Genomic DNA, 23060 nt, shown 5'->3' on the forward strand with positions numbered 1-23060 from the left:
ACTGCAATTAAAGAAGAAAAACCTTCCTACCTTCGCTTGCCCTGTATTTCAGAGGCCACTGAGAGTCCTCAGTACTCAGGGCAGATGTGTTTAGATATCCCTGTGTGTGGCTGGCCGGATCTGAGTGAGTGGAGGACAAATGGGGGCAGGCCTACAACGCTTGTTCCTAGTGAGAAGTCGGGTCACCCCCAAGCAGACAGTCAGAGGAGACACTCATTGGCAGGTGGTGACCAGGGACGTGATGGCTTCTCCCAAAGAGAACAGCACCTGCCACACAGCCCCACAGTGGAAACACGCTCCTGGATGAACTGTCCTCTCTGACCTCCTCCCCCACACACTTGTGAACACCTTCAGTTGTGACAGCTTCCAAGCACGGAGACAGAAGGAGAGACAAAGGTCACATCCACTTGCCGAGCAGATTAGCAACAGGTCCAACTGGCTTTGAAACCACTTATTTCATGTCTGTTTCTTTCTTGTTAATCCAAGTGTGAGGCTCTGTGTGCCTCTCTTCTCCTCTACATCATACTGTGTCCAGAGGGCTGCCCGGCTTCTTCCCGTCTGCCCTGATTCAACTGGCACATTCCAGCCGGTAGGAACCAGGGGAGGGAACGTGCTGGACCCACGTCAGAAGACGGGCGGGCCGGGCCCTTCTCAGCTCAGGAGCAAAGAGCAGTTCTCCCAGACCCAAAGCACCTCTGGGGTGGGGGCCTGACACCCCACGTGCCTCCTTCACAGGTTGCTGTTGGGAAGTTAAATGAAATATTTATGTGAATATTCTCGCTCTCTCGCTAGATGAAAAGTTGTTTCTTTTTTTTTTTTTTTGAAATTTTTTTCTATTTACAAATACACAACTTGCAATGACCTAATTCAAAGTGAGTAGACTCACATGACCAGGATGAAAAGCAGACCATTATCAGCACCCGAGATGCCCCCTTCACGCCCCATCCCATCATAACTGCCGATGGTAACCCCTCTCTGGTCTCCTAACACCACACATGAGTTTTGCCTCTTTTTATACAAGAAATCATTATGTGACCAGCCGTGTGGGACATAAACGTCTGGGTCTGGCTGCTTTTGCTCCACACGATGTTTGTGAGATACACTCAGACTGTCGTGCGTAGCTGCCTTCCTGAATGTTTCTAAACTGTAATGTGATAGGTAAGATTAGGTTTTAGCTGTACAATTCAAATGTCATTTAGTACAATCATTTCTTCTACTTGTCTTAAAAGCTACCAGCAGGAGCAAAGAATGATTTGTATTTTAAAACATATTTGTATAATGGATCCAAAATTCTTTCTTTTTTTGAGAAAGAAATGGCAAGGGAGCCATGATTTGTCAGTTTCATCACAGCCTGTCAAGTTCTCTTGGTGCCTAATGGGTTTTGTCTGAATGTCTCCTTGCCTGCTCTATTCCCACAAGACCCAGAGAGGTCCCCTTTCTGGAGGGAGACCCTCCCCACGAAGATGCAGCCTCTGATTACACAGAGAACAATGACATTATCCAATTTTCGACGCTGTTTTGTAATCCATATTAAAGTAGTTATGTTAATGATCAGGACCACGCTGTCCATCTCTAGGGAAAATATATAACATTAAACTGCATGAGAACCATGTAACTACCCACTCACACCAGAGTCTCCCATCCGGTGTAATTATGAGATCCCTAAAATTAAAGCAACTTTTATTTAGCTAATGAAATAGCCTGTGGTCAGATCAAACACCAACAAAATTCATTAACTTCTAATTGGGGAAGGAGGAAAGCCAAATTGAATTTTATATGCTAATATTTTCTGAAACAAAGCAACATCAAACCACGAAGTAAAGAAACCGGAGATTTGGAAACTGAACAGCCAGTGTTCCTTTCTCTCTGCCTCCGCAGTCCGCGCCGTGCTGACTGTCATACGCAGTGCTGTCCTCCAGCAAAGGGACCCCCCAGACACTATAAAAATCTCTGTAAAGGAGGAAAATGCCTAGGACAGCGAGAAGAGTGTTACCCAAACAGCAGTTCATGAACATAGCAGGTAGTTTTTCGGCAAAGCGGAGGCAGTTGGCTGAGCACAGTTCCCAGACGCTGCGTGGACCCCCCCAGAGGAAGACCGGGGCGATCACCGCTGCTCCCCCCCAGCACCGCTCACGATTATCCAACCTCTCACTCTCCATTTACAGTGTCTGACGTAGACGTCGATGCACCCTTATGGCGAAGACACCAACTCAATTACTTTCTTCCATGAAACAGAAACCCCCATCAGGGGCAGCATTTGAGGAAATGAGAGCATAATGACACTGATTAGAGAAGGGACGCTAGAAAACAGAAGACTCTCTCCCGGGACACAGCAAGAACCCACCGCCAGCCCACCAACTGCGACTGAGCCCTGCAGATGCAACAAGGCCATTTGTAAACACGAAATCGCGTGATCTTGGCTCCCCGCCCGGCTGCTAATTCATTGAAGGCAGCAGGGACCCTGTGAGCCGCTCAGAGATGCAGGTTACTGTGAGAGAGTGGACATGGAAATGAGGACTACCAAGGGCTTCAGAAAAAATAATCAGATGAGGAAGAGAGAGAATCACTCTCCTGGAGCAGTTTGTTATAAACGAAACATCTCAGCGTATGCCTCTGGGAAATCGCTTTCTCTCAGATGCCAAGGGCAGATCATAGACGGTACATAAATCCATTTGGGATTTAAAGCTGACAGCTTCCATCTCGCTTCCACCTTTGAACGTCTTTCTATTGTTTTCTATTCCAGAACACTCCTGGCAATTTGAGTAGCCATAGAGGACATCTCTCAGATTCCTACCCCGACAGTCTGCTACATCCTTTCTGAGCATCCTTTCATAGACTCATCTTCCCAGAACAACCTCCACCCAACACCCCTTTCATCCTCTCCCTGCTCAGAAGTGCAGGCCCGTCTGGTGAGCACACCGGGCCTTTCACAGCCCAGAGGCACAGCCCCTCCTCCTCACCCCACTCTCCCCGACAAAGCCTTCCCGTCCAGCCAGCCTGGGTCCTGGCTGCGTCCCCTGCGGAGCATGCCTGGTCCTGGGTGCATTCACCTCTCCTCTCCCTTCCTCCTCAATGCTGTTGAATTCTGATGCCTTTTCATGTTGCAACCCAGATATTATTACCTCTGTTCCGTTTACTGCTGGGGCCAGGCCGACTTGGCAGGAGCACTCTGCACAAGAAGGGACTTTGTGTTGTGGGGAACCGCCTGGACCAAGGGAGACTTCCACCCAGGGTGGGCAACGCAAAAACCGGAATCCTCGCTACCAAGGACCCCCGAGTCACAGAAGCCCAGGAAGTGGCACTAAGCTTCAGATCTAAGGGGTAGAAGGAGGTAAATACTGGGGACATGCTGTGCATTAGCTGTGGTCACAAGGCCCACATCAGACAGTGAAACGGGAGAGGAAGCGATGGTTCTGAGCACTGTCATTTTTCTTCACTGTTTTGCTGTGTTTTACGGAATACTAGCATCTACCCTTGACTTGATTTCCTTTCGCCCCTAATTACAGTTGATGAATTTATTTGGTATTTGGTCACTCTTGGCCACAAGCTATTTACAAGGGGAACACAGCCTTGATTTATTTAGTCATCTGATTATGATACCCAGTGACAGCATCTGAGAGGCAGAATCCAATGAGAGCAAGCAGCTGAGTTCTTGGGTTAACTTTGTGATCGGAAATGGCATGTGCCTCTTTTTGTTTTATAGAAATAAACTTTTTACTTTTGAATATTTTTCAATTTGTGGAAAAATTGCAAAGACAGTTAATAGATTTTCCACAGAAATCCCCCCCAGTTCCTTCTACAGTTAACATCTCACATGAACACGCCACATTTATGGTAACTAAGAAGCCAACCTTGGGGGGGAGAGTACAGCTCAACGTGGTAGAGCGCATGCTTAGCATGCATGAGGTCCTAGGTTCAATCCCCAGTACCTCCTCTAAAAATAAATAAGTAAACCTAGCCACCTCCCCCCAAAAATATATATAAAGTACATAAAAAAGGGGAAAAAAGTAAAAAAAAAAAAAAAAAAAAAAAAGAATAGACTGGGGATGTAGATTTTAGGGAGGAAGACCTGGGGGTTCTCACAACATCCTATCCAGGCGACGTGCTACCAGTGTGACTTCTCAGTGGTCACCTGGCCGGTGGGGTGTTTGCCAGGCTTCTCCACTGTCACGGTACTGTTTTTCTCTTTTCCATGCCTTTGGGAAGGAGCACTGAGCACAGCACACGTGGGGAACTGGGAAGTTGAGCTCTATCTCCTTGAGAGAAGAGTATTTGGAATTCTTCCACAAAAGATGGGAGGTGGGTCCCGGACCCCTTGTCCCTTGTGCCGCTGGAATGGAAGTGTCAGGTGCCAGTGCAGGTTTTACCGCAGTCTCTCTTCCCACTGCTGTGATGACTATTAATAGCGGCTCCATCAGCCTGGACCCATAAGGAGGACAGTGAGGACGCAGAGCAGTGGCCCCAGCTGACCTGCAACAATGTGTAATGTGAACAAGAAATGAACCTTCATTGTTGTGAACCATTAAGGTTTGCAGGGTGTATGTTAAGGCACCATCACCAAGCTGATCCTGTCTCAGAGAAGGGTAAAGTGAGGTCATGTTCAACAGGGCAGGAGTGAGGAAGGTTGGGGTTGGGGAGAGGCTGTGCACCCATTAGCGGTTTAAGACTGAGATGCAGGCAGGGCAGGACACTGGAGGTCTGCCTAACATCAGTCAATGATGCTGCTTGGGGCAGATGGCGCTAAAACCCCTGCCAGCAAGTCCAGCCTTCCCTTCCAGGTATCTCCTAATCCTGCAACATCATCAGATCATTATCCTCCCCCAGCCCGTAACCAACTCCTCCCCCTGACTTCGTTTTTCTGCGTGTGGTGTAGCCATCGTCCCTTTGAAAAGGAAATCTTACTCTTGTTAAATACAGCTTCTCCTGTGGTCAATCATCTGTAGAGAGTCTAGCCCACAACACAGCTTTTCATTCCCCCGGTTCCTTCTCTAGCTCAGACCCTCATTACCTTCTGTCTGGACCACTGTGAAGGGTCTCAATTAATTTCCTGGTCTCTCTTTACTCCTCCCTTCTTCCACTCTGGGTATGTCTCTAAATCAAGGACTAGATCAATTATTTCTACTTTGTGAGCTGCCTTCTTGGTCTGCCATTCATGGTCTCACCATCTGGAGTCCACCTCATCTCTTCTCAGTTCTCCATGTCTAGGCCACACTGGCAACATGTCTGATAGATCCATTTTCCAAGTATTTACGTTTCTTTTTTAATTTTTCTAATTTAATTTAAAAAATTTTAAATTAATGTATAGTTATTGTATAGTTATTAATGTATAATGTATAATTTAAATTGATGTATAGTCAGTTACAATATGTCAATTTCTTCTGTACAGCACAGGGAACTATATTCAATACCTTGTAACAACTTTAACGAAAAGGAATATGAAAATGAATTTATGTATATATATGCATGATTGGAACACTGTGCTGTACACCAGAAATTGACACACTGTCACTTACGTTTCTTTATATGTGTCACTCTGCGTGCTATGCCTCGCCCCTTCTCTCCTTCTCCAGGTGGCAGATGCTGGTACCATTTAAGTCTTGGCTCAAATGTCATGTCTTCTATGAAATCCTTGCTGACTCTTTTCCCATTCCAGGCAGAATTCAGCATTCCCTCTTCCTTTTCTGATTTAGAAAAATCATATTCATCCTTTAATATTTGACTCAAGACTCACCTCTTTTATTAACATTTCTATTTCTGTTTTTTTTTTTCTTTCTCCCTCCTTTCCTCCTTCCCTTTTTCTTTATAGTTTTCTTTAAAAAAAAATAAGTTGAGCCCTGGACTTTTGGTAGGGACAGAACAAGGAAGACATGGTCCTTGTCCTCCAGCAGTACCTAATCGACCAGAGGGGACAGACACATAACTCAGGAAAAGCGAGCTCCCTTTGGAAGGAACCGCCAGCCTTGGGTGCTCCATAAAGGCTCCCATCCTGGGCACCATCTATAGAACTCATCTCTGTGTGCTAGCTTCCGGTCTCAGGAAGAAACTGTGAGCTTCTGAAGGACACAGCACCTTAATCATCTCCAAATTCACAATGCCTGGAATAGTGTCTAGTATGTGATGATTGATTTAAAAAAACACTATCTAGGGGAGGGAGGGGAATAGCTCAGTGGTAGAGCGTGGCATGCACAAGGTCCTGGGTTCAATCCCCAGCCCTTTCATCAAAACAAAAAAAAAAAAAAAAAAAGAAAAAAGAAAAGAAAAGGAAAATAAAAGAAGTAAATAAGCTCACTTAAAAAATAAAAAGTAATAAAATAAAAAAATAAGGACACAAATGAACTACTTACTATTTATACCTTAGATGATGGATTTCTTGAATATGTGTGAGCGCATCTGACCGTCCTTTACGATTGGGTTACCACATTCTGTTGATTCTTATTTTGTGGTTGGCTTTATTCCTTTGATAACTATGTAAGTTAAAAAGCTAAAGCTCTAATCTTTTATTAGAAACAATGATCAGTGCATGTATTTAAACTAAAAAAAAATGTGCAGTGTATTGTATATATGTGTTTACATGCAGTATAATGTGTATGTGCAGCCAAACTGTAATAATTCTACCTAATAAAACTGAAAAAAATAAAAAATTTTTTAAAAGTAAAAAAGTAAAAAAAAAAAAAAAACCCTACTGGCTGAATTGAACCCAAATAACTTGATATTATATGTCCCCTCTTGCAGGGATTCTTGCTACTGGGTGACCTTTCATCAGACCTAAGAAGCAACAAGTTTCCGTACTAGAGTCAGCTCATAAGGAGCAATTGCCTTTTATTTTGCTGTTAAACCAATAAAAATATGGATCCCTATCTAAAAAGAGACAAAGTTTGTACAGCATCTGAAGAAATGGCTGCTTCTGAATATTCTTCTCTTTTTTTTTTCCCTGAATTTTCTTCTATAAGACATTTCACAGGCCTTTCCCATTGCAATGAGTTGTGTATTTAAAAATTGTAACTGCAATGACGAATTATTGTTAGTTACATTTGTACACAAACCACAAATAACCACAAGCCTCATACTCTGTGAAAACCGCAAGTTAATCAGACTCTTACAAAGACTTGAACTATTCTGAGGAAAGGAAAAGTGCAAAAGAGAAGTGTTCCATTTAATTACTGCATAATTAAGTTTAAATAACTAACTGGTATTGGTGACTATTTGTAACTGGCTGTTGGGCCAGCGCAAGGATATACTATAATTGCCAGGGTCACACTTTCTTTTTACTTAGAAACTATGTTAATTTCCCCACAGCTTCCTTTCCACCTTCCATCCCAGAGTCTGTGGCAGAACAGCATCTGACCATCCTGTGGCTGTCGGCGCAGTGCCTCGGGCGGTGGAAACTTGGGTGGGGAGCTGCTGGACACCAGGGGACGGCCCTGGGGACATCTTCCTCTTCAATCTCTGGAGCATCTGCAGAAGCAGAGACCAGGCGTGACTTCCCACGGGTGTGCAGGTGGCGACAGTGGGGACGAGCTGCAGGATGGGGCGTGCCGAGGGGGTGGGTGGTGCCTATGGCAGGTGGAGCAGAGTTCTCAGGACCTGGAACCCTGGTGTGAAAAGATGATGCCCAAGTACAATACTAACAAGGACGCTAGCAGGCCCTTACACTGCACTTACTGTGAGCCAGGCAGTGTTCTAACATATTAAGACATTCAGAGTTTGTTTCTCTAATATCACACCCTCCAAAATGCAAAAGACTACTGACTCCTAGACATTTCTGGCAAGAATCCATTTTTCATTAAGGCTCCTTGCATGCAAGGGAAAAAAAAAGAGCGAGCCCTACGTTAAAAGGGGTTACCAGGGCTGGGACAGCTTAGTAAACTTTTTCTTAATCTGTTTATGCCACGTAATTAAACTCATGAGATTTTCTTTTAAATGACAAAATATGTTATATCACCAAAATCAAGTGATTCTTACGAACAAACAACATAGAGCTCTGAACTGTAAGTTTTTTTTTATTTTACTTTTTTGGGGGGTGGTAATTAGGTTTATTTATTTTTTAAAGGAGGTACTGGAAATTGAACCCAGGACCTTGTGCATGCTAAGTGCTAACTCTACCCCTTGAGCTCTACCCTCCCCCTTTATGAATTCTTTTTGGATCTCACACTGTTACAAAGTTTTCGCTGGCACAGAAGTAAAATGTCCTTCCCTAGAACATCCTTCTTTGTCTTTTGTGATCTCTCTTAGGGCAGCTCAAAATATGTTCAAGGAAAGGTAGCAGTCATTCGTCCTGGGGGATTTGCTTTCTTCTTTGTGAAAACCGGTCAACTATTTGAGGTCTTCTTTAGATGAGATGTACATGTGTATATTATATAAAATACCTATTTATGGAAATTCGTCACTGCGCAGGTTGGAATGGCTATTCCGCCTGTCACTGTACAAGCACATAATATTTACACGGATGATAAATGCGAGGACTTCTTTTACAACGGACCTTGGCCAGCACAACATGAACACCACCCCAGCAGCCACAGCACCTCTGCCCCGGCCCCCACCACCCCCATCCCTGCACGGTCAGCACACCTGCCACTGTAGTTTTACTTTCTCCCAGTGTATAGTGCATTCCTTCACTTCACTGTTTTTGTCTTTGGTTGGTATTTTTTTTTTTCATCAGATTTTATGGACAACCTGAAAAGCAGAATCATAGGAGAGACTGTGACGCTTGTGTCAATCAGTGTCCCCACAGGACAGAGATGACACACTCAAAGGGGTAACTGAGGAGACTTAAGCGGCAAGCTATCTAGAAAAGTCAGAAGAGGATGAAGGAAACCAATGAGCCATGGTGAAGCCCAGGGATCAGTGACCAGCAGAAGCCGTACCACCCGAGCCCGGAGGGTCAAGCAGGAAGCACTGGTCAGTTCTCAGTACAGAACCTGGGCCCCAGCCGGGCAGCCAAGCACCGAAACCCTCAACCTCTCCCGGCTCCCATGTGCCCCAGGGCCCACCATCAACCAACCCCAGGGGAGGCAGAGATCAGGTGATGACAGTGGAGGTGGGTGGCCAGGAGAGCCATAAGACAGACAGAAAACTCAGCCAGGCTCAGAACGCAGCGAGGGAGTCACGGGTTCCCGGTGAGGGGGACGTGCTCGCTGCACCTCTTCATATTGTGTCTAGTGGAGAGGTTCACACATCACTGTGACATGAACTTGGTATGTTTCAATCAATCAATAACTTCTACTGATTCTAACAACTCCAGAGCTCTTGCTTTGATCAATCTCTAATTGACCCCATTGCCTGGTTACCAGAGCCAACCTTTCTGGCTACTCCTTTGTGCTGATATTTTAACTCTGTTCTTCAGTTTAGGAAATTGGGATGAGAGCAGGGCTGCCAGATAAAACCCAGGATTTTAAAATATTGATAATAATCGATAAAATATAAAGTCAAAAAAGTTTGAATTTCAGAGAGACAGCAAATAATTTAGTAGAAGTATGTCCCAAATTTTGCATGGCAACCCTAGTTTGGAGGTCACCCCTCAAGTCACCTCTCAAGTCCAGGCTGGACCATCCCATGCCACGGTCTCCGCTTCCCTGGTGGAGGCCCAGGACCTGAGCCCGGTTCAACGCCCCTCCTCCCCTAGAAGGGATGTTTGGATGAATAACCCCACTGGGAGTAAAGCAATCATTTTGCCCCTCACTTGAACCCTTGACATAGGAATCCTAGTGTCTGTTCTCAATGCTGGACGTGTAGGAATAGCAGGACGAGCTGCATGAATTAGGATGAAGGAATTCAAATTGTAACGGCCACTGTTCGCTCTCTGAGGATCTTTCAAAATTGCACTTTGCAGGTTAGGAGAAAGATGTTTCTACTATCGCTTGTCAGTGGACTTTTGATGAACTTAAATGGGCTCCTTTTGCTCTATGAATGGATGAGAGAAGAGCCAGTCCTGCCAGTTCCCAGTTCAATAAGGACAGCTGGGCATCAGAAAGGCCCATCCAGGTTAGTGGGATGGAATTCTGAAGACGCTACCTGGAATCTCAACAGACTCAAAGCAGACGATAAATTTCTTATCGCTTTCTGAAAGCCCAAGGGCAATGACACCTCGGAGGCAGAGTGGGGCTTGTCCCCCAGCACGGGAAATGGAGGCAGGTGTCCCGACGACCTGCAGATGAACTCCATTTCATCTTCACTATCCATGGAAATCTGCCCCGACAGACTGGATAAAATTTATCAGCAAATTCACATTAAGTAAGGCATCTGGGGAAGACAGTTTCTGCCACCCAATATTGTTGAAAGTCTGAGCTCTGATTCCTATCAGTTTACTTATCACTGTTAACATTACAGGTATAATGAATTTTGCCAGTTTGATTTCAAAATGTGGCCCATTTTTTTTAAGACAATTCTCTACTCCCTTCGCCACCTCCTCTCAGCTAAAGGAACTAGCTGCTGTTCCTCTGTGACTTTCTGAATGCTGACATCCTATGAGCCGGGTTTTCCAGGCCACTATTCTGGAGGCAGGTGGCCATAAGTATACTAATCCATCTACAACTGACACTCTCACATCCTCTGTCCCACATTGATGTAATTAGTCCAGAAGTCTGTCCCCACTGTCCCCCTCCCACCGCACACTGTGACCAGAGCAAAGTCCTTCTACTCTCTGGATAAGCTAAATGTATGTCTTCTATTATTGTAAGAAGATAAGACAAGTTTTTACCTTTCATGGATCGTTTTATTTCTTGCATTCAAGTTCCTTGGCTCTGCTATTTTCTAACCATTGAACTTGGACAGGTTACTTATGCTCTCTGAGCTTCTCACTTTTCAAATAAAGAAAATGCAAATTAACACTCCATTACTTTGAAGCTTGAAGAACACAATTATCGAAAATAAGGTCAAGCACATGTTAGAGGCTAATACTCAGTCATTGTTCTCACCACCACGCGGTCAGCACATGGACCTCTCGGATCTGAAGTCCCCTCGGTCGTGCAGCAGACACAGGCCATGGCTCCAATCTCCCCTCCAGAAAGGAGCTGGCAGCCCAACTGTGAAGAGGGCAGGCAGTGGCCATTCAAGCTGAGGCCATGCTCCTCCTGGGCAGCCCCAGCTGACCCAGCAGGGCAGGGAACTGCGGCCCGGCTGCTCCTGTCCAACATGGGGCTGCTCTGAAGGACACCAGGGCCCCAGAGCTTCCCCTTGGATTGACTAAGACCATCCCATCTGCATCACCATCTGTGGTGGCGCTATCCAGTCTGCTTCCTCTCCACCTGCTGTAGACAGCACTCCCCGATAAACTTCCCTCACTCCTAACCCCACCTTATGGCCTCCTGCCCGGAGGACCTGAACTCACACACACACACACACACACACACACACACACACACACACACACACACACACAGAGCAAAGGACGTTCAATAACCACGCGGATCCCACATAAGATCCGGCTTACTGAGGAGCACCTGGTGGTCACAACCCATTCCTGGCTCAAACCGTGCATGAGTTGAACCAAATCCATAGCCTATCCCCAGCCAGCTCTGGGCCTCTGAATTCCCAGTATCTGGTGAGTTTTCCGAAGCCTGGCAACCACATCCAACATTAGCAGCATGAGAGCTTTCCTTATCTAGAACTCCTTACTAGTTCTTAGTTTTTTTCTCAAAGCTCTCTAGAAAGGAGGATTTTTTTTTTAACTGATAAAACTAGGCATAGAAAAATAATGTTCACAGTTCTGCAGTAATAAAGGGATAGAGCCCTGGATCCACAGCAGGCCTGTCTGACCTCGGACCCCTCTTACGCTGTGGCCCTTTGGGGGGGACTCTGCTACTAAAGGCATTTCAGACCTTTAGCTAAATCTCTGATGCACAAAACAGTAGGGACAAGGCTTTCTCCTTACAGTTAAATCCAAACCAATTTGGAAGCAATCTCAGTACAGGACTGTTGTATTTTCTTTTCTTTTTTTTTTTTTAATTTTTTTTTTTTATTGAAGTACAGTCAGTTACAATGTATCCATTTCTGGTGTACAGCACAGTGTCCCAGTCGTGCATATATAAACATATGTTCACTTTCATATTCTGCATTTTCTCGATATTGATCAGGCTACAGACTTTAACTTGTCTTTTCAATGACTGCACCTCACTAGCGGGGCCCATTGTCCGCTGCATCACGCGTGCTCTGTATCTTTTGGTCTTGTAAACCCACGGAGTCACCAGTCTCACAACTGTCATATCTGTCTTCAGCGTACCCACAGAACAAGTTTGGTCAGAAGCATCACACAGTTTGACAGACCAGTGAAGATGCTCTTTGCCTGTGAGGCCCAGTGCTGCTCAGAGGACTGTGGTGTGGAGAAGACAGGCGCCCCTCCTGCTAGCTGCCCGCTCAACTGCCAGCCCCCAGCCGTCATGAAACGTTAGGTGGCCAAGCACACAGTTCTCTAGGACCAGAGTGCTGACTGCTGCTCCCATCTGGGCAGCCATGCCATGTGGCAGTCATGTGATTATTTTTGGCTCTTAGAAAACCTGGGCTCCCTGAATATTTTGCCAGCTCCACATGGACTCAGAGCTGTGTCTTGTTATCAGCAGGACCACCTCTAAGAGGTCACAGGGCCTTTGGGGTCGGGGAGGGGGTATAACAACAGCTGTTCCCTAGTGTGGGTTCCCTAGCGGGCGCCTTTTCTTACTCAGTTTCAGTGATGGGTGCGGGATGGAAGCTCAGCCTGGAAGGAGCCTCCTAGCACCCACCCGCGGCTCAACGTGGGATTTCCAGTGTCTGTGCGCAGCCACCCTTGACATGAACTTTCTTGTGACGCTGCGTGAGAATGGACATAAAGGAACAGAATCTGCTAACGTGCGGAATGCTTGCCGATCATTTGTATAGTGTGATTGACACCCGTCACGAACTAGCAGGGCGGCCGAAGCTCAGGCGGGTGTGGAGAACCCTTCCTTCCAGGTGGGCGCAGGTGAGGGGAGAAATCCTGGGGCCTCAGCAGGGGTCTGACACACAGCAATGTCCACAGACAGAGGAAACTGAGGACAGGGCTGTGTCCCTCGTTTGGATCAAACTAGTGCGAGCGATTAAAGAACATTCCCAAGAAGAAAATCAAAACTGACATTTCTGCGGAAGTAAGAAGCCTCTCCACTCCCCGCAGGTGCAGGAAGGGGCTTAAGCGCTCGGCTCGGAGCCCGAGGGCAGGCTCACCAGCTCTACCCGGTAAGTCACGGAGAGATGCGGACGGGCGCGGACGGGGCGCGGATGGACGGGGCGCGGACGGGCAGGGATGGGGACAGCGCGGTGCCTGAGAAAGAACTGGGGTGAAAATGCCAGACACTCGGGGTGGGACTGTGGCTGCATTTCTCCTTTCTAGTTTTTCCAACATTCTTCTAATGAGAATATGTTAATTTGATGATTCAAAAAAGTATTGAACTAGATAGACAGTTGTTAATGGCAGTTTCCGAAGGTCACTGCTGCGGAGCCCGCCGTTCCCAGGAGCCGCCCCGGCGCGGGCGTCGCCGTCCTGCTCCCCACGCCTTCCACCTGCCGCCTCTTAGAGGCCTGCCGGCCCGCGGTCAACACAGCGCCTCGAGGATAGTAAGTACTTGCGGATTGACGTCTTTGTCAGTTAAGGACGTTATGACATTGTTTAAATTGTGGCATATTTGTGACTGAAGGTTGTGGTTAATTGTTAAGAGTTAATTGTTACTGAGTCAATAAGAGATTACCCCAGGAGAAGCTAATTAACTTGGGAAATCTCGGTGAGGACAGATCAAAGAGGGAGCGCATCTCTCTCTCTATTAATTTCCCTGTCTGGCATAGGAGGTTTAAAGGGCAGGGGTTCAGTGTCATGTTGGCGCACACAGATGGGCGCAGGCCAAATTATTTTCATATAAGGACAAAAACCAACAGATGCCCATGGCATAAACTCACTTTAATCAGCTTTACTATTTTCTCTATTTTGTATTATTTGACTCTTCTTCCTTTTCCTTTTTTTTTTTTTCTTCTTTTTTTCCTTTAACCTTTCTCAGGTTTTGATTAGTGAAGAGTCCACTCACTGAATGCCTCATCAGAAGGTGACAGATTTTCTGTCTTCCTGGAAAAACTTTCATCTACCCCGGACTCAGCCTGCTGCTCTCTTAAAAGCCACAGCTTCTTCAAAATGAACACATTATAAACAGACTATACTTCAGTTAAACAACAACAACAGAAAGACTCACAGACTTGGAAAACAGACTTCTGGTTACCAGGGGGAAAGTGGGAGGTGGAAGGATAAATTGGGAGTTTGGCATTTGTAGATACTAACTAGTATATATAAATTAGATAAACACCAAGGTCCTACTGTATAGCACAGGGAACTATATTCAATACCTTTTAACAGCCTATAATAAAAAAGACTATGAAAAGGATTTTATATATAAATCTGAACCACTATGCTGTAATCAGAAATTAACACAACATTGTAAACTGACTATACTTTAATTAAAAGAAAAAGAAAAAACCTCAGCTGCCTCTTTTCTCCATGTGTCTGTGCAGAAGGACTCTGCCCACCGGCCCGCTGATCCCAACAGTCTCAAGACATACTTTTCTGCGCTTGGAGTTTAGTGAGAATGAATGATTTCTTCATTTGATACTGATTTTGCTTAGGATGAAAATTCCTAAGCCTGTGGAGATCAAAGCTGAAAAGAATGTTATTATCTTAAAATTACAGAGAAAGGAGACAATGGAGATTCCGTAGCTTCAATTCCTGGTGAGGCTGAAGATATTAAAGCTCCAAGAGATGAAACATACAGAGCTGGTCAGTGGCAAAGGCAGGGCGAGGCCCCAGAAGCCTGGTGACACTGGGCGTTCCTCTCGGCTCTGTGCCCTGCGGGTCCTCCCAACAGCTCTGTCCCAGCACGCTCTCCCAGAGCTTCGTTCTTGCTTAAATCCCAAATGTGGGCATTCACAAACTGCCTGCAAGGGAAAAGCAAAGTAATGTCTGGAAAGTGTAGCCAGGGCGTGGCAGAAGAACAGTAACAGGCAGTCAAAATCCGTTGGTCTCAGACAGGATCCCCGGGGCAAAACCACCGATGCTGACCCTGGGGGAGGCAGGGCTGCAGCTCATCTCTGTCGACTGAAATAAAGTGCACAACATAAAGGTTGAGAGTTATGTTTTATTCGGCAGACGTTTCTGAGGACTTAAGCCTGGGGTGACAGCCTCTCAGATCGCTCTGAGAGACTGCTCTGAAGGGACAAGGGAGAATCCAGGATATATAAGTTTTTGCAACAAAGACCAGGTAGTCAGAACATCAAAAGATTACTGTTAATTAAAGAAAACCAGGTATCTCAAGTTAAGGAACTTAGTGCTTTTCTGTGTATGGGAAGGTGCAAAGGTTTGGGCTCACTGAAATCACTCCTTTGATATGCACCTGGCTATCTAGGGCCAGTGTCCTGTCCTTTCACATCCTGAGTTCCCTCAGGACTGCAAGGTTGGGGGTGGCTGCAGAGGCCAGGCTGCCTGCTTGTCTGCATCCTGAGTTCCGTCTGCTCACTGTCGGGGGTGGCAGTAGCAGCTTATGACTTGATGGCCACAGCATCCTTTCTTTACTGATTATGGCTGGCAATATTTTTTGCTCACACTTGTAACCCAGCTTTACTGCTCTGGGACGCAGGTGCAGAGTAGTGTCAGCTCTGTGTAGAATACTGCTACTGAAGATCATGGTGATAGGTTTTTAAAAGGGCTTCCTATGCCCTGTGCTCTGTTACTCTATTTGTCCAAATGCAGCTGAAATCTGTCCCTTTTTCTGGGAAAGGGGGCAGATGGAAACCGGGGAAACACCCAGACTCCATCTCATCCAGCCATCTGCACACTCAGCAAAGTACCAGTGTTTGCTCATTTTAAGCTTCCCCCCGACAAAGGAGGAAGATTCAGTGGAGAGTTCAGGCAAGGTATCACATTGCTTATTTGAACTGACCCCAACGAAAACAACACAGGTGATAAATACACCTTTTAGCACCAGAAATCCTAGCTGCTGGGCCAGTCGCAATTTCCACCTGCACAGCAGTACATGTGATGCACCCCTCTGCATCCAGGTAGGTGTGAATGATGGGCTACCAGCCCCGGCAGCCTCAGCGCCTCCTCTTCCCACATCAGTCCACCTGGCAGGCCCCAAGGAAACATCCCTCCCAGGGTTCACATACTTGTGCGACTCCTGCCCCACCGCCCGCCCCCCCCCCCCCACTGTCTCTGGACTTGGCCTTGGGACTTGCTTTGACTCACGGACATTAACAAGCACATTGCGAGCAGGCTTGATAAGCCCCTGTGTCCCCTCCTGGCACACTCATTCCTGGGAGGCAGTCTCCACGCTGCAAAGAAACTCGGGTTAGACTACTAAAGATGTGAGGGCCGGGGAGGGAGACCCAGGGAGTCTTTAGATGGCCCACCTCGGTGAAGCTCCCAGCTGCACACGACCTCGGCAGAACCCCCCAGCTAGACCCAGGATCACAAGAAGAAATAAGCAGCTATTGTTTTAAGCCACTAAACCAAGTGAGAGGGTGGTTTGTTATAAAGCAATAGATCACTGAATTAATACATCCCTACTAGGGGTTTTGAAGTCCACTCTACAACTTTTATACAAGGGGAGAAAGGGAAAAAGGAAATTCAGGCTTAAAATACCCTCTGCTGAGTAATGGTTCTACCAGGAACTCATGCAGAGTCCCTTCCTTAACAAATTAGTCTTTTTGTTTCTCTCTCTAATAAATAATAACCAATCTAAGACATGCCCACCATGGGTGGTGTGAAGTTAGGAAAGACATTGGATCTATGTTTTATTCATTTATATCACAACTTAATCAAGAGAACATTTAGAGAGGTACCACAATACGTGAAATATTTTTCATGCTCAAGAAATGTATGTGCTTCATAACTTTCAGATGTTACGATACTACCAAAACACTTTCTCCTCTTATAAACGATCTCTGTTCCCTGGTCTCCTCTACCCACATTTTATAAGAAAAATATGAATTGCTTTACCTAAACAATTGTTTATCTCATCAACAATTGACTGGCTTCTACTCTTTCCATTTTGAAATGGAAACCCTTGATGTTCAGCAGCGCTGGTCAGTTTTTGGGGTGAAGGTGGGTGGTTTAGGTTGGGGGCCTGGTTGCTGCTGACACAGGAGACTGTCTAACTGTGAGTGAACACCCAGCAACACAAGTCGGTCTTCAAAATTACTGAAGGTTGTCACAAAGGCAGTGACGACTCATCCCTTAGATCCTGCAAGAGAGGGACAGAGGTGGTAAATTGTGTTGATCAAATAAATGCTTTGAAAGTGCACTTCTCGGTGACTACGTCTGGTTTAGATCATTAATGAGCAATAAAAGCCTGTGTACAGCCCTCCGAGCTCTGCAGTCTGGCCTGAGATTTCATTCCAGAATGAAAAGCAGGAACCCAGGAAGCTCAGGAGAGAGAATGGACAGCGGGGAAAAGAGGGTCAGAGTGGAGGGAGAAGCTGGGGGTGGGCGAGTGTGTGTGTGTGTGTGTGTGTGTGTGTGATTTCTATCAATTAAATCTTTGATAAATAAAGTCAAGCCAAATATTTCTGTTGTTATTGCTACAGTTGGTGACATTTTAGATATCAGATTTCTAAGTTCCTAGCAAGTACCTTTCTGGAGACTTGAGGAGACTCGAAATGGAATTTGGACCCAGCCAGCAGGACCCGGTGCCGTCTAAACTCACAACAAGTTGAAGCACAAACAGTCAGACTCCCTGGCTTCCAGGGTAAAAGGTCAGATATCATATTTGCTCCCCAAGCACCCAAATCTCCTCCCCACCAGCCACGCACACTATTGGTACTCATCTTAAAGTTAAAACCTGGGCCAGCGGTCATCCAGCATCTGTCAAAGTGTGAATGACGCAGGTGCTGCTACGAAAGCTTGTGTGCTGAGAGGTACATAAGAGTGTCTCAGTTCTCTGTGTGCTTGATGTTTAAACGCGCCAAAGCAGAACGACAATAAGCACACGGGCCCCCAGGGAATGCTCTCCGGAGTGACGACCACCGTCTGCTAAATTAATGCTACACCTCCAGCTGTTTGATTGAGAGGAAGTGCTAGAAACAGCCCTATGGGGAATATTTCTCCATTTCCGTAAAACCAGGCAAAGACATAAAACATTTACATCGGCAGTTTTAGAACATTTTCTCCCCAGTTCAAGTCAGAAGTCACGCTATTCATGTTATATGAGAAAGCACCGTCTTGGGAAAGGAAACGCTGGTAGTTGGTGTAATGGGTGCATCCTCTCCCTTTGGAGACCTCCTTGAGATGCCGAGTCATAATAACGCTGTTCACGGTGTCGTGAAGAATAAGGAGAGACAGGAGATTTGGATGTTTAGTGATATCAAGATAAGACAAGATTTCATTCAATCACAAGAGAGATGTTTTTGCCAATGGTATCAGAAATAGTCAAAGTCATTGACCACCACGCCCAGTAGCCAACTAGAGATGACCTGGCAATCTGTCCCTGGTCGGCCCCAAAGCCAAAGAGGGTCCTGCCGACATTTGCCCGGGGACTCCCTGCTCCCATCTCTGACCAAGACTGCTGCCTCCATCTGCCAAGAACCCTCCCCATGTGGCTGTGAGTTCAGGATGATCACCAAGCTCTGCTGGCCCTGGAGCCAGCCTCTCTCATCAGAACAGCTTTGCCTAGTTCCACTTTGTGTTCATCTCACAATTTAGTTGAGTGTGAAGGGGACAGCCTGAATTCCCTGACTTTCATGTTCCTGGAGAGCATCTTCACCTTAGCCATCAACCACCAGTAACAGGAGATCATAGCATCCCTAACACATGAATACACACACACACACACACACACACATGTTCTGCACGTGCAAATCAATGGAGAGAGAAAGCAAAGGAGAAGGAAAAGCCGTGTGCGGTGTCCAGGGTTGGGGGGACCCCCTCTTGAGTAGGAAAAGCCAGGCGGAGGGGACCCTCCCTGGAGTTAGGAGACAGAGAAGGCTGAAGCAGACTGCAAGTGATTGTTATTTTATTTTATCTTTTTGCAGAGAGAGAACAGAAGAAACAACAATAGAAGAAAGACTTCTCAGAGAAGGTGACATTAACCCTGAGACTGAAGAGGGGCTTATTGTGCAGACGTGTGCAAGGGGGGCTTCCACACTCTGGGAGTAAAGTGAGCCAGAGTCCAGGGCACATTCAGGGGCACCGGGGTGTGAAGCAAGTAGAGCAGGGGCAGGACTTACAAGGCGGACAGGAGGTAAGAGCCAGAGCAAGAAAATCTTTGCAGGCCTTGGAAAAAGGTTTGGATTTTCTTCTGCAGGCCACTGATCCTGCACCTGAGGGCCACAGACTCCTGGGACACTCTGGTGCTAATGACAGGAGATGGGAGAACCTACAGGGGCACCAAGCATTGCTCTCAGAATAATGTCGCACACGTATGTACTCCTGTTTTTCAACTATATGGAGATGCTTTGTGATTAACTTACTATCAACTGAAAGTATTACCAAACATGAAATAAAATGCAAATCATTTTTCAATTCATAAAGGCTTTGAAAAGTGTAATTACATGGGCTTTTTGTCATTATGTACGTTGGTAAAAATAGTAAAAGTACAATTAGTATCGAGTGGGGCCTGTAAACTGTGGAGACATTATGCTTGGAAATCAATGCTATAGGCAACGGAGAACCAGTGAGCATTTCTTAGAAATGAAGTGTCATGAAAAGCTTTCCTTATTTAACAAAAATGTCCTGGCAGGGAGGGTATAGCTCAGTGGTAGAGCGCATGCTTAACATGCATGAGGTCCTGGGTTCAGTCCCCAATATCTCCATTAAAATAAATTAACAAACAAATAAATAAATATCTAATTACATCCCCTTACCCCAAATTTTAAAATTAATTTTTTTTAAAAAATCCATCAACAGATAAAGAAGTTGTAGGTATATTTATACAATGGAATACTACTCAGCAATTAAAAAGAATATATATAAAATAATGCCATATACAGCAACATGAATGGACCTGGAGATCATCACTCTAAGTGAAGTAAGCCAGAAAGAGATAGAAAAATACCATATGATCATTCATATGTGAAATCTAAAGAAAGAAAGAAAAAAAGAGGACACTAATGAACTCTTCTATGAAGCAGAAACGGACTCTGACTTAGTAAACAATCTCATGGTTATGGGGGAAAGGGAGTGGGGAAGGGATAAACTTGGGAGTTTGATATTTGCAAATGTTAACCACTATATATATATACAGATTAAAAAAGAAATTTCTTCTGTATAGCACAGGGAACTATATTCAACATCTTATACTAACTTTCAATGAAAACGAATATACATATGCATTACTGGGACATTATGCTGTACACCAGAAACTGACACAGTGTAACTGACTATACTGCAATTAAAAAAAAAAAAAAAAAAAAAAAAAAAGCCCTGCTGGCCAGAGAGTGCCATGAAGAGCGGCCAGAAGGGCAAGACTGGGGAAGGAGACTGAGAGGAGGGCCTGAGAGGGCGGGGTGCCTGAATTCACATCCTGGTGGCGTAACGGGGAGGACAATGAGGACGATGCCCAACAGACAGGACCTGGTGACCAATCGCATTCAAATGAGCAGGAAAGGAAGTCTGGGCTGATGACAGATTTCTGGTTTGGACAAGTGGACAGCTGCGGTGGTGTGTTCTGAGTGTCCCCTAAGACCACGGGGGAGGGGGTGCTGGGGACCAGTGAGCTGGCCTCTGGGAGATGTGTGTGGTCAGCAGGAAGGCCCACAAAGATGTCCACGTCCTAAGCCTCAGATCCTGTGACTATGTGGGTTACACAGCCAAGGGGAATGAAGGTTGCAGACAGAATGAAGATTGCTCATCCCCTGACCTTGAGATGAGATTACCCTGGACTCCTGGGTGGGCCCAACAGAAAAATAAGGGTCCTTAGATGTGGAAGAGGAAATAAAAGAGTCAGCATCAGCGGGATTCCATGTAAGAAGGGCCTGACTGACCGGCGCTGCTTTGCAGGGGGAAGTTCCCCGCCAAGGAATGCGGGCGAGCCCTAGACCTGGAAGAGGCAGAATGGATTCCCCCAGCACCTCCAGAGAGGGACTCAGCCCTGTCCGCACCCTGATTTTAGCCCAGGGAGACCCATCTCTGATTTCTCACCTCCAGAACTGTAGGTAAGAAATTTGCAATGTTTTAAGCCACTGAGTTTACAGTAATTTGTTACTGCAGCGACAGGAAATTAATACAGTGAGTTAAATTTGAAGGACCTGTGGGACATTCAGGAGGGACTGAACAGAGATTCTGCCTAGGAATGCTTCTTCTTTTTAGGGATAGATACTGTGTTCCCATCTTCAGGGCTCTTGCACATGCAGACTCTGTCTCTTCAGGACTTGGTTGTCCTTGGCATGGGGTGACAGGGGAAATTGCAGTTGGTGACTCAGGCTGATAAACAGTGGCTCTAAAAATGGCCAAGAGCACGCTGGACTAGGGAAGACCTTCCTGCATGAAAGGAGTCGAGGGACACCCTAGCCAAGGGCGGGAACGCAGGAGATCCTGAGCTCCTCACAACGTTCTGCTGCCTCGCCCTGACTCCCCAACCCACCTGGGTACCCTAAGCTCGGCCTTCCCAACTCCCACCTGTGGATGAAGAGCCAGCACACGGGTCCCCCCACCCACTCAGCAGCAGCATCTATGTTCCAGAGTCAGCCCGGGCCACACCTGGAATAATTTAAGTATTTCTCTCTTCTTCTATAAAAATGAGCAGAGGGCAGAGGGCAGAGGGTATGGCTCAGTGGTAGAGCGTGTGCTTAGCATGCATGAGGTCCTGGGTTCAATCCCCAGTATCGCCACTTCAAAAGTAAATAAATAAATCTAATGGCCTCCCCCCACCCCCAGCAAAAAATAAAAATGAATGGAAATTGAAAAATGAATATGCTATGATGCATAAAAAGCATAATATGCCTCATGAAATTTAATACCTCATGAAACTTAATAGAGATGAAGACGCATTAGGGGCCAATCATAGGTTGATCAACTGGACATCCTGCCTGAAGGACATGACCAGAAAGACTGGTCAGAGTGGACGTTTACTGGGGCTTCTGGTGCACCAGCACTTTATACTCATAAGCCCAACGGCCCACTAGGGCAGCTGCTATGTTCATCCCCTGCACAGATTTCAAAGTTTAGATGAAGAAAGGTTAAGAGATTAAGTTGCTTAAAGAATCACAACCAGTAAGCGGCAGAGCCAGGATTCAAACAGCCTGACTCTGGAGCCCTGCCCTCCCCTCCTCTTCCTTCCTGTCGCTTCTACCTGATGTCATGGCTTCCCAGACCCCATCCCCTCCCTGACATCATCACCTCCCCAGAATCATCTCCTGCTCCCCTCCCTGTACTCCTTCTGTGTGTTGACACAGGCCTCCAGGACATGCCAGACACTTCTCTGCCTCAGGACCTTTGCACCTGCTATTCTTCTTAGAAAATTTTCTCCCAGGTACTTCTCATCCCCTCACCTTCTTTCAGGTCATGTGAACATCTCTGTGAAGATGCCCTAAACTCCTCTAAAGGGACTGGGTGGTCTGTCCCAGATAAGGGCTGGGTGAGGAGAAACTTCCAGGTGCCTTTGGGCTAGGGTCAGGCTGCCTGTGGAGGCCCGTGACGGCCAGGAAGTGAGCCTGCACTCCAGGACACAGGCAGCTGGCCAGTAGCTTTAGTTGTTCTCTGCCCAGTTTTCCAGTCCATTGTGGTTGACTGTTCAGTGGATACAAAAAGTTGTAGCCTGGCATTGGAGGCACCATGGGGAACACAGTAGGCAGGCCCATCCTTCACTCAATGACCAGGCGTGCTGTCCACCCCGCGGAGGCAAGGAGCCCTGAGCCCTGCTGGTCTTCACTGTAAAGCTGGTGGGACCCGCGGTGCCTCCCACGGCCACGACACATCTTGGATGTTTGCCCTACGCGCGCACTTGTGCACGCATTCAGGACTCCAACAGCCCGGTGAGAAAGGCAGTGCTGCCTAGGTGCGAGGGAACCAGGGCTCATCTAGTGACCTCCCAGTCTCATCACACGCTCAGTGCTTCTCTGGGCCTGGGCTTCCAGCTCCAAGAGCA

The sequence above is a fragment of the Camelus bactrianus genome, chromosome 11, assembly GCF_048773025.1.
Source record: "Camelus bactrianus isolate YW-2024 breed Bactrian camel chromosome 11, ASM4877302v1, whole genome shotgun sequence".
Taxonomy (NCBI): Eukaryota; Metazoa; Chordata; class Mammalia; order Artiodactyla; family Camelidae; genus Camelus; species Camelus bactrianus.